This window comes from Schistocerca americana, chromosome X (assembly GCF_021461395.2).
Source record: "Schistocerca americana isolate TAMUIC-IGC-003095 chromosome X, iqSchAmer2.1, whole genome shotgun sequence".
Taxonomy (NCBI): Eukaryota; Metazoa; Arthropoda; class Insecta; order Orthoptera; family Acrididae; genus Schistocerca; species Schistocerca americana.
This window is the reverse complement of record NC_060130.1, coordinates 290,773,412-290,783,987: the sequence shown is the minus strand read 5'-3', so window position 1 is coordinate 290,783,987 and position 10,576 is coordinate 290,773,412. Positions and strand designations below refer to the sequence as shown.

General features: G+C 36.8%; 1 protein-coding gene across 2 annotated transcripts in view; it reads left to right on the top strand.

The window, feature by feature from the left end:
• The first annotated feature begins 3,619 nt into the window (after positions 1–3,619).
• The window catches only part of LOC124555053 (forkhead box protein P2), a 76,065-nt gene continuing 69,108 nt past the window's right edge, over positions 3,620–10,576 (top strand). For both annotated transcript variants that reach the window (XM_047128827.1, XM_047128826.1), the window contains exon 1: positions 3,620–3,788. The gene's annotated coding sequence lies outside the window, so the exon portion shown is untranslated. The remainder of the gene's footprint in view (positions 3,789–10,576) is intronic.

The following is a 10,576-nucleotide window of genomic DNA, read 5'->3' as shown; positions in this document are numbered from 1 at the left end:
ATCACGAGGCAGAGAAAATCCCTGACCCCGCCGGGAATCGAACCCGGAAACCCGGGCGTGGGAAGCGAGAACGCTACAGAACGACCACGAGCTGCGGACTTTAGTACTGTTTCTTTCGTCAATAATGACTATGTATTTCTCTCTATCTTTTTACTGTGTCGAATATTCCACTTCACTTGGACTTTACGTTGCAAATGAAAACGCAGTGAAATGTTTACTATCAGTTCGCACAGGAACGTGAACAATTGCACACAGGTCAAATAAGTTGCGAAAGCGTCGGAAACGATATATAAATTACATGGTTAGCCTGCCCGATTGGTGAGTGGCTAAACCGTCGTGCTGCGGATTTGTAAATTCAAAAAAATGGCTCTGAGCACTATGCGACTTAACTTTGAGGTCATCAGTCGCCTAGAACTCAGAACTAATTAAACCTAACTAACCTAAGGACATCACACACATCCATGCCCGAGGCAGGATTCGAACCTGCGACCGGAGCGGTCGCTCGGCCCCAGACTGTAGCGCCTAGAAGCGCACGGCCACTGTGGCCGGCTTTGTAAATTCCACTTCAAGTCTGCTTTCAGATTTCCTATATATAAACATTTTTTCACAAAATTACCTACGTGTCAAAATTAGAAAATTGGGTATGAAGCAAGTGCAAGCATGGTCTGCGTGAGAGATTCCCCGTAAACATTAGCAAGGAAAGGGATTAATATTGCAGCATATTCAGGACTAGTCCTTGTTTTCTTTGAGAAGCCTTTATTTTATTTTTCAATACGAGGGATGCTTATTTCAATATCTCTCACTCGTGAGTGTGTACAGAGGTGAAACACGTATATGGTAGTTGAAACCTCATATGTGAGAGCATATTAAATACACGATTTATTTTTCAAATTTTCGTCCGTTGTCTACAGTTTAAACGCGAGAATAGTCAACCAGAGATTGCATGCGCGATTGGCATTCGTTCATTGAGTTGATGAAGAATCACTTCGTAGGGTTTTTTGACACAAACAGCGCCAGGGAAAGGCTTAACCTGCAGTCGATGACGGGGTCGTTAGGGACAGAGCGCAAGGTAGGATTTAGGGAACGATGGGCGGGTGTTCAAATGGCTCTGAGCACTATGGGACTCAACTGCTGTGGTCATAAGGCCCCTAGAACCTAACTAACCTAAGGACATCACACACATCCATGCCCGAGGCAGGATTCGAACCTGCGACCGTAGCGGTCGTGCGGTTCCAGACTGTAGCGCCTTTAACCGCTCGGCCACTCCGGCCGACGATGGGCGGGTGTTGAACTGTCCTCTTCCGAATATAGCTTCAGTGTCTTATAAATGTGCTACCTCTCTCGGTACAACGCCAAGATCTAACTGGAAGTAATAGGCTAGGCGCATAGTCCTTCCAACAGTTGCACGAGCTGTCATTATTAGGTATTTTGTATCAGTTTCCCTAAGTTTGCTTTACTAACGACAGTGTAACTCTGTTTTCGCAACATCCTGCGAATAACATAGTTAAAGCCAAGGTGGGTGTTTGCCATACGTTATTGCCTTACTTGGAACGTATGTAATTAGACTACGGTTTAAGATGTATCTAAATTTTGACCACAACTTTTTTATTCTCAGTTCGTAACTTAAAGTAGAATGTTCGTGACTGCCTGTCATTTCTGACATACACATATTATATATACTCTCCTAGCTTTCTTGCCTTTGGAAACTATCTTCGCTGCAATAATGTCACCTCTGTCTCTTTGATGATGCTGCATTGGCCGTGTTCGATTGTAACGAATAGGTCAAAAATGTTTATATCGCGTTTCTGTTGTCGGACAAGTAGTTTGAGGCAGTAGTCTGGCAACTATATTCTTCGCAAGACTCTCATTAACGCTTGTAATGCAAGTGTAATATTTTCAGTCGATTCTGCGCAAATGTTACCGTGTGTCTCTTTATTGACACCGCCTTTTTTTTTTTTTTTTTTTTTTTTTTTTTTTTTTTTTTTTTTTTTTTTTTTTTACGGCTCAGAAGAAACATCTGAGACACACAAACTCATCTTACAGCCCCTAGATTTTCAATTAGTCCATCTATCGACATTCTATGTAGGTGTAATATGTTAGCGAGTGGCAATGCAGGACATCAAGGTTTAGTAAGAAAGGCTATCACAATCCTACTGAATTCCCGTTGTTTTATTCTACCCTAATCTGACGGACAATAATTCCTTGTGCTTCTCTCTCTCTCTCTCTCACACACACACACACACACACACACACACACACACACACACACTTGTTTCCTTCGTATTTAATATAGTTTTTTCTGACGTATTAACTAACTTTATGACATATGAATTTAGAAGTTACTCTTTTTGGTGTACTGAGAAAGTTTCGAATCATGTCGAGTGTTGTGAATTTTTGTAACTGCTTAAGACTACATGGTCTTATTTTCCGAACTTTTCACAACATCCATTTTCTAAAAATCGCATCGTGGTTCAGTTTGCATGTAAAACTATAATCCCCCTCCCGATCATCGTTACCTTCTGAGTGAAGACAGATAACAGATCAGAGGCAGTCAAGGTTCTGTGTCTACTCGTAGGATAAAGTACATTTGCCATTTAAAGTAAGCCAAGCACCAATGACTCTCCATAAATGGCCTTAAATCACTCCGGCGCAGTCTTAACTGCATGATATTTCACAATCGAATCACCAACGTTAAAAAAATATTTTTTTCTGTTAGTATCGAGAGGCCTATTCTATTACTTTCACAATACTCCGGAATTGTTTACAGATTAGTACAATTTGGTATTTATTCAAAAACATTTCATATACTGAAAGGCGAGAGAGTGCTTCCGGATATTTCCGTTATATCATCTCTTAATATCAGAAAGAAACGCAATACATTTTTCCTTTGAAACAGTATCATGTATAAATAGCACACCATCTTGCAAAGAGAGGTAGTTTCCCTCAGAGTAAACAACTACCGAATAAGGGCAATACTTAGTCTATTTGTATAAACACTGCATTCTTCCTTCGTTCCCTATTTCTCCATTAACTAAGCTTGTGACGTACGAATCTAGAAGTTATTCTTTATGTTGTACTATGAATGTGAGTAGTATTTATCACAAATATCGAAAAACATGGCTTCCACGACTCCTGTATATTTTTACGTGGTAAATATTTCTAGAAGTTAAAAGATAAAGCATTAATTAAATCATATTCGTCCAAGACCAAGTAGCCACATATAATGATATTTATATAAGGATTCACTCAACACATCTCCTACGCGGGAGCACAATTATCATCTTTATTTCCGTAAATTCAGCTTAGAAAGAGCAGCAGTAGTAGACGCCATATTATTACACATTGCAGCTTTCTCTAGTACAACTACACAATAATTCGTGTATGATTATAAGTCGGTAATACACATAGTTCACTCGTTTATCGTTTTTCGGGAACGATAAATGTATCTCAACCATGCATATTACATTCTTCACTCTCCTGCTTGTTATTCTGCTGAAGATCGAATGCTTTGCTTACTACAGGCAGCCATGTGCACCTCATTTGAACGCAGACTCAATGAATTGACCAATCACGAATTGGCGGGAAAGCCTGCAGTGGAAAATCAGCCAATGAGCATGCTCCATTTTCAAACTTTAGTCTGTCTTTGTCCAGGTCCACAACAGACGTTTTGTTAGTTCAACATGAAAGTTATGTGAAAGTTGCGCCATAGTGTAAAATTGTTATTAAACACTCAAGAAACTGCGAAGGACTTCATGCCTGAAAATAGCTGCGATTTTGTCACGGATAAGGTGAGTTTTATCCTGTCTTCCTGCAAATCGTCTTTACGTGATATTTGTAAACAGTGTGTGATGTCTCTAATATCTGCCATTACCAGACAGCGTAAACGAATTTACAGTAAGTCGTTGGATAGCAATTTTAAGACTAAATAAGCCTATAAGTGTAGTGAGCATGAAGAGTTAAGAACCTGCCACTATCAACGTAAGTAGTACTTTGCAAAATTTGTGTCTAATACTATACTGGAAGTTTTTGTTGCGACTATGTTTAGATGACTTCAGTAGCGTTATCGAGTATAATGTGGTATTCTGCGCAACGAAGTGTTGTTAATCGTGTTTGATTTCCAGACATTTTGTGTCAGTAGAATAATTGTAGAAACGTTGTCTTAATCGATTGCTTTGGCGCCAATAGTTCAGAGATCACAGCGTTGTTGCGTCCCAGCATTCGTTTCTGTAATGTACGGGTGCCAAATAAAAGAACAAATCTCAGTTCGCATTCATAAGATTTCCTTGGTAATAGTTACTTATTGCACTTGATATTTTCCGTGAATTCGGTAAAAGGAATGTTAGTTTTATTTGTTCCGAAAATAGAAAAATTTAATGATTTTGCGTATCGTATGATAAGGAACGTCCGGTTTTTCGTGCAGGTGATTGTGTAAATCTGGAAGAAATTTATATACGTTTTTGGTTGTAAATATAGAATGTTACATGAAAACTCGCTTTCAAGACACATTATTACACATTATTATTTGTTAGTTAGATCACGGCAATCTAAATTGCGTGAAATGCCCGTACATGTCAACATGTCAAATACGGGGACAGCTTTTTAAATTTCGCATTGTACACAGTTGCGGCCTAAAAGTGTAAATAAGTCGCTTTGATTCAATCCATATGGATTATGATGCGTCAAAGGACGTATACTATATTTGAAATTGTGAAAATCCATTTTAATGGCGTATTTTCATCTCTGTAGTTAATGTTGAATGACTCTTTAGCATTGTAAACCTTTAACATATGTTGAGGAGCAAGCGAGTTGTGACAAACATCTTACACTGTTACGCGGGTGGTCCCTATATTTTCTAGCGTGATGCAAGCCGATACAGTATCAAAAATCCCTAGTAATTTGTTGAGTGAAACCTGTCATCTGGAAGAAAGCAAAGAAAAAGGCAAATCTTTTGCTGTTTATTCACATATAATGCTACAGGCGTTTTGTATAGGTGGTTCCTGTCTTATTACATTCACAGTACAATATCATCTCATTGCTCGTATAATGATAGTTACTAACACTTTGTAAATAAACACACGGGGCGCCCATGATATTGTCTGGCAGTTCACTAAATTTTGTCATTGCACAGTGCTGTTAATGGAGCTTTATCTAATAACAGCCGTTCCTAGTCATAGTTGCTTTTAATAATTTTGCTTGTGTAAACATGAGCCAGTTTAATATAGTGGTCCAGTGTTTGTATCATGTCAGTATTGTGTCGGTATAATTATTATCCTGATATGTGTGCATTGTGCAAATGATGGTCCCTTATCAGAAGTAGTGACTTAAGTATTACTGATTGTCTCAAAGTACTGTGTGCTGATCTTATTCTTCCATTCAGACATCAGATTGTATAGATTCCTTTGTCAGCTTTCCTGTGTGCTGCAGTTTTTAAGTTCTTTATAAGTTACCCAGCCTTTGATTTGCATAGTTTTGTGTAATCTTAGTCCCAAATATCTTGCTGTAAATATTATTTTAAGATAATCTATGATTTCAAGAAAATGTAAGATTTGTAGGTTAGCAATGTAAAGTCAACTCGTCTTGATGAACTACAGTCATGCGCCTTCTTGTACTGATCCCATTTTGTCATGTTGAGGTTCTTTTCAAACTAATTTAAAAAACTTTTTGTAGAGTTCACCTCCCAGTTGATATGTCATGATATTTCTAACTCAGCCCTCCACACTATGTTCAACGTTGTTCTGCTTATGCTGTATTTGTTGCTTTTGTAAATAATATGTTCTTTCTGTTCAGTTTTTTTCAGTGTACGTTTTCTACTTTGTCAAATTATTGTTTCACCTTATGTTCATTATTTCTCAGCCTTTCCATATTTTTTGTACCATAGTAGGTAAATGCTGTGGAGGTAGTTGTATACAGACAGCAAATACTGGATAGAAATGTTGCTGGTAATTAAATCATAGTCCACTGGAGTTCTCCAGACTCATTGCCAATACGTGTAGAGTATATGCTTTGTAACATAAAGATGAGTTCCTTATGCACCTGAACTATAGTTAGTTGTGGACTTCAGTTTGGCTCCTCAGTTGATTGTCATATAAGGTGTTGCACATTTGCATAACTTATTTATTTGATGCATACATTTGAAAATTCACTAGGGGTTATTATATGCTGTAGTAACGAGTTGGACCACTGAAATATTTAAGTGCTGAATTGTTGTTGAGTGTAGCTAATTTCATAATGTGTAGAACAGCCAACATGAATTTTAAATTATTAGACCCGTGTAAATTTGCTGGGCCTTGTCTTGATGCTAAATGTATTCCAGAAATGATATAGAATGTGTTAACTTCAAGTATGAAAAACGTTGATTGGAGGTTGTTTTGCAAATATTTATGGTTAAATTAGCGAAAATGAATTTTTGGTGGTAACTGTAGATGATACACTTCGACTAAACAGAGTATTTCCTTGTGAAGAGAGCTGCATAGAACTCGTGCCTGAGCTGGCAGAAAACACTGTGCAGACTTAAAAATAGTTATCTATGAAAATGTTATACACATATCTTGGTTCATTTAGGTTGTGCTGCAGCATTTTAAGAGTTTGTTGTGCACTTGGTGTAAGTTATTGTTGCCTTACAGGTGAAATGTGCATTTCATTTCATTTCTCTCTCTCTCTCTCTCTCTCTCTCTCTCGCTCGCTCGCTCGCTCTCGCTCTCTCTCGCTCTCTCTCTCTCTGCCCCCTCCCCCTCCCTTGCCCCATTTTTTTATTGTATTTAGAGGACAGCTAGAGGAAGGTGAATGAAAGTTAAAGTGAAAAATGAGTGCTCATTCAACTGTAATTTTGGCAGTGCAAAGGTGTGAATCATATGTGTATGAGGGATTTCAGTGACCTGTTAATATACACTTGTAGTTAACTGTGAAGTGAAGCTAACTGCTAAATTACATATATCTTGAAGCTGCACTCTCAAACTTGATTCTTCTTTTTTGAAAATAGTTTGAGAGGACACATACTTGAGTGTGTTTCCATAGTACCACTAAGTACAGTGATGGTTCACAATTTTAGAAGCAAGCTTAGATACTTTATAATTCTTAGTAGCAGCTACCCTTACTGTGACCTAAAGGGAAATCTATGGCTAGTGAAATTGGTCAACTATGGGTACAGAGTGTAAGACTGGGGGGGGGGGGGGGGTGAGAGAGAGACCGACCGACCCTTACTGACTTCACCCTCATGCTGAATTGATTTGCCTGTATTTAGAAATGGCACTTGCAGTGTACAGAAAACAAACAGAATGGTTGAGCTGGTTTTTATGACACTATTCCCAAATATGAGACCCACATTTGCAGCTATTTGTTACTTTTTGGTGCTAGACTGGTTCTGTTTAATGAATGTGGAGGAGACAGGTTGGTGTTGAGAGTAGGGCCATACTAAAAAGAAAGTAAAGGAGATGATGAAGCAAACTGAGAATGGTTGCAGTGGTCTCTTTCAGCCTCTGTTTTCTTTGTTTGTTGCAGTGTGATGTTTTTTATTGTTTTCACTTTTTGTGATAACATACTTCATTTGCAGTTTTGATTTCAAGGCATCGTAATAAATGAAACTTTTAAACTGTGTTAACCTTTCATGCAATACTCTGGATTTTGAATTAGTTGTGTACTGATATGGATTATTGTAATAATATGCTGCTATTACTTGAAATAAGAGTAATTCATAAAATAGCAGTTAGAATGCAGTTTTCGGTGATTACTTCATTCAGAGTTTATCTAATCTTGCCTGAACAAGAATACATACATTTTCATTTGAAAGTTTCATTTAATATGTTCATGACGATGAAATGCACTCACCGCCACACCTCGAACCAACTATAAAACTTATCTTTCAAAATGAGAAGTATGTTTTCCTTTCAGGACCTATTAGTGTTTATTAATCCATACTGTGATCTTAATTAATTGTTTTCTGTCCTCGGACAGGTGTGTTGATACATGTAGGGACGGTTGTATTTGGAAACTGCGCAAGTGTTTTTTGGAGTCCTCTTATTCAAAGCCATGGCACAAGGACTCCTTAGCAACAGGAAACGCAGCCGAGATAATTGTGGAACAGACAGTTGCGATTTTATGCCATTACCGAAAAGAGTTAACAGTACGCACTTTGGTGAAAATGTGTACAACAATTTAGTTTCTCAGCATGTTGCACATGCTAGTTTCGAGGGGGAAGACTGGAATGGATTACCAAGTCAGGGGAGTTCAACACACTCAGTGGCTCAGCCTCCCAATTACAGTTATGGTGCAAACCAAAGCAAGAGTAATAATGCAGTGATGAACACAGATATAGTACATAATGGTTACAGCAACCTGACTCCTACATCACCAAGTCAGCAGCATCCATGGATGTCGGCTCAAATTCTTAGTCAGTATACTCCTGATCTCACAGCTGCTGATAATCCATATTATTACGAAAATAACAAACTCCTCTTTGCTTTGTACATGGAGAGAGTTCAGAGGGGTGGTACTCCATTTTATTAACATGTGGCCCATTGCTTCAGAAAAAAAATTCATTGATGTATTGAATGTTTGTTTACTCGCAGCATGTTAGCTTTAAAATGTATGGCATAGGTAAGCAGTTATTTGTGGATTACACGAGTGTTCTGGATACACACTAATTGTATGGTGCACAACTAAATATCTGTAAAATATATTGTGTGTGAAGTTTTATAGTATGGTCCTCAGTCAATCCACATCGTATTAGCTTTATGTGGATCACGCACAGCATACATTCATTTTGAGAGTCTGGACTTGATTATAAATTACTTGACCATATTTTCTGTATTACCACACATATACTTTATTTTTACAGTCATTATTTATGAGAAGCTGACTAAGTTGATCTGAGAAGCGTATGTCTCGTATAACTGTGTTGTATATTTTTACAAGTTACCTTCAGCATAACGTATTGTGTAATGTTAGAGTGATCATATAATTATTTTTTTCTTTTAACATATTCACACAGGTGTGTGCATAACTGTCTGATGGTTGTTTGCATAGATAACAACAGTATGCTATTTAAGGTCAACAAATGATTCCTTGCTGTAGTAAACTTGCCCCTGTTAAGTCGAATTGCTGTATTTATCTATTTATGTATGTATTTATTTGTGTGTATATTTATTTATATATATTTCTTTATTTATTAATATATATTTATTTATTTAAACATAAATATATTTATTTATTTGTACAGGTGTACAATTCATTTTAGCCCATGTGTAAAACCTGAAACTGTATACATATTTTGATAAAAGAAATCCAAAGTTACTTGAAAGGTGCCATAATGTCTTATATACTTCTTACTGAAACAATGTTACTAGAATTAGCTATAAATGTAAGCTATATATGTAGACTGACACATTGCTGTGTTTGTTCCTTATTCAGTTAACATGACTAGTCAAGTAAATTGTCAGCATCACAACAGTCACCTGTTAAATTTCCTCATTTGTTACTAATGTGTTAAAAGCACAAACAGTATTATTTGATATAGCAATGTATGTTTAAATAAAGTGTTAACTGCATCAGAATTGTGTCTTTGATTTAAAAAAAAAAGGTATGGTTTCTGTGATAATCACAAAGTATATTGATATATATATTTGACGTGTGGTGACAAATATGTGGGATTATTACAATGAATTTTGTCATTCTCCAGTTTGTATAAATTTTGGGAGATTAGGTGCAGTTGTTTTATTATAAAACACTCTCGGGAGGGGAGGGGTTGTGTTCACATTGCACTGCGGCGTGATGTAAAGAAGCATTGTCAGTAGCAGTTTTTTGTTAATGAGTTCTAGGAGCTTGTAGATTTCTTTATGCCCTAGAGTGAATGTATATCTACAATATCTTTTACTATCTTTGAAAATTATTGCATAATGTCTAAATAAAAAATACTAAAATATTTCAATAGTTTTTTGCTGTGTCTATGTGCCTAGCTGGGTAGTTGAAACACACATTCTGTTTAAGGTATGCAGTTCTGCTGCATTCATACTTCATTTACAAGTAGCTGAGGATGTTGACAGCCACAAACATATATTTATTGTAGTTCACAATATCCCTAATTCTGAGTATAATTAAGATATTTTCAGCTCCAGATTCCTTTCTGAAACTAAAATATATTCCAGTGCAATAAGTAACAAATGGCATACAGAACCTACGTACTTGGACACATGAAAATTTTCATCTTACTTGATCTATTTATTTATTGGTTTCATAGATAATGTCCTCCGTTTCACATTTTGCTCTTGGTAAGTATGCAGTACTGCTAACGTTTGTGACAATTCTTGTATGAATGTTTGAGATACATAAGTCAAAGTACAAGTCACTTTCTTAAGTCTAGCATCAAACTGTATAGTCATTAGTATTAGAGTCTGGTGTAGGACAATTTGTGACTGTGCTTAAAGCAGAACAAGAAACACATTCCATTGACTGATGACCAGTTTAGTTTTCAGGCAACATTAGCACAAATCTCTCAATTCAATGACAGTGCACTCACAGTTTATTATGATAAAAAAAAACACCAGTGTGCTACCAATACAAAGACACTAGTTGTTTCATAACT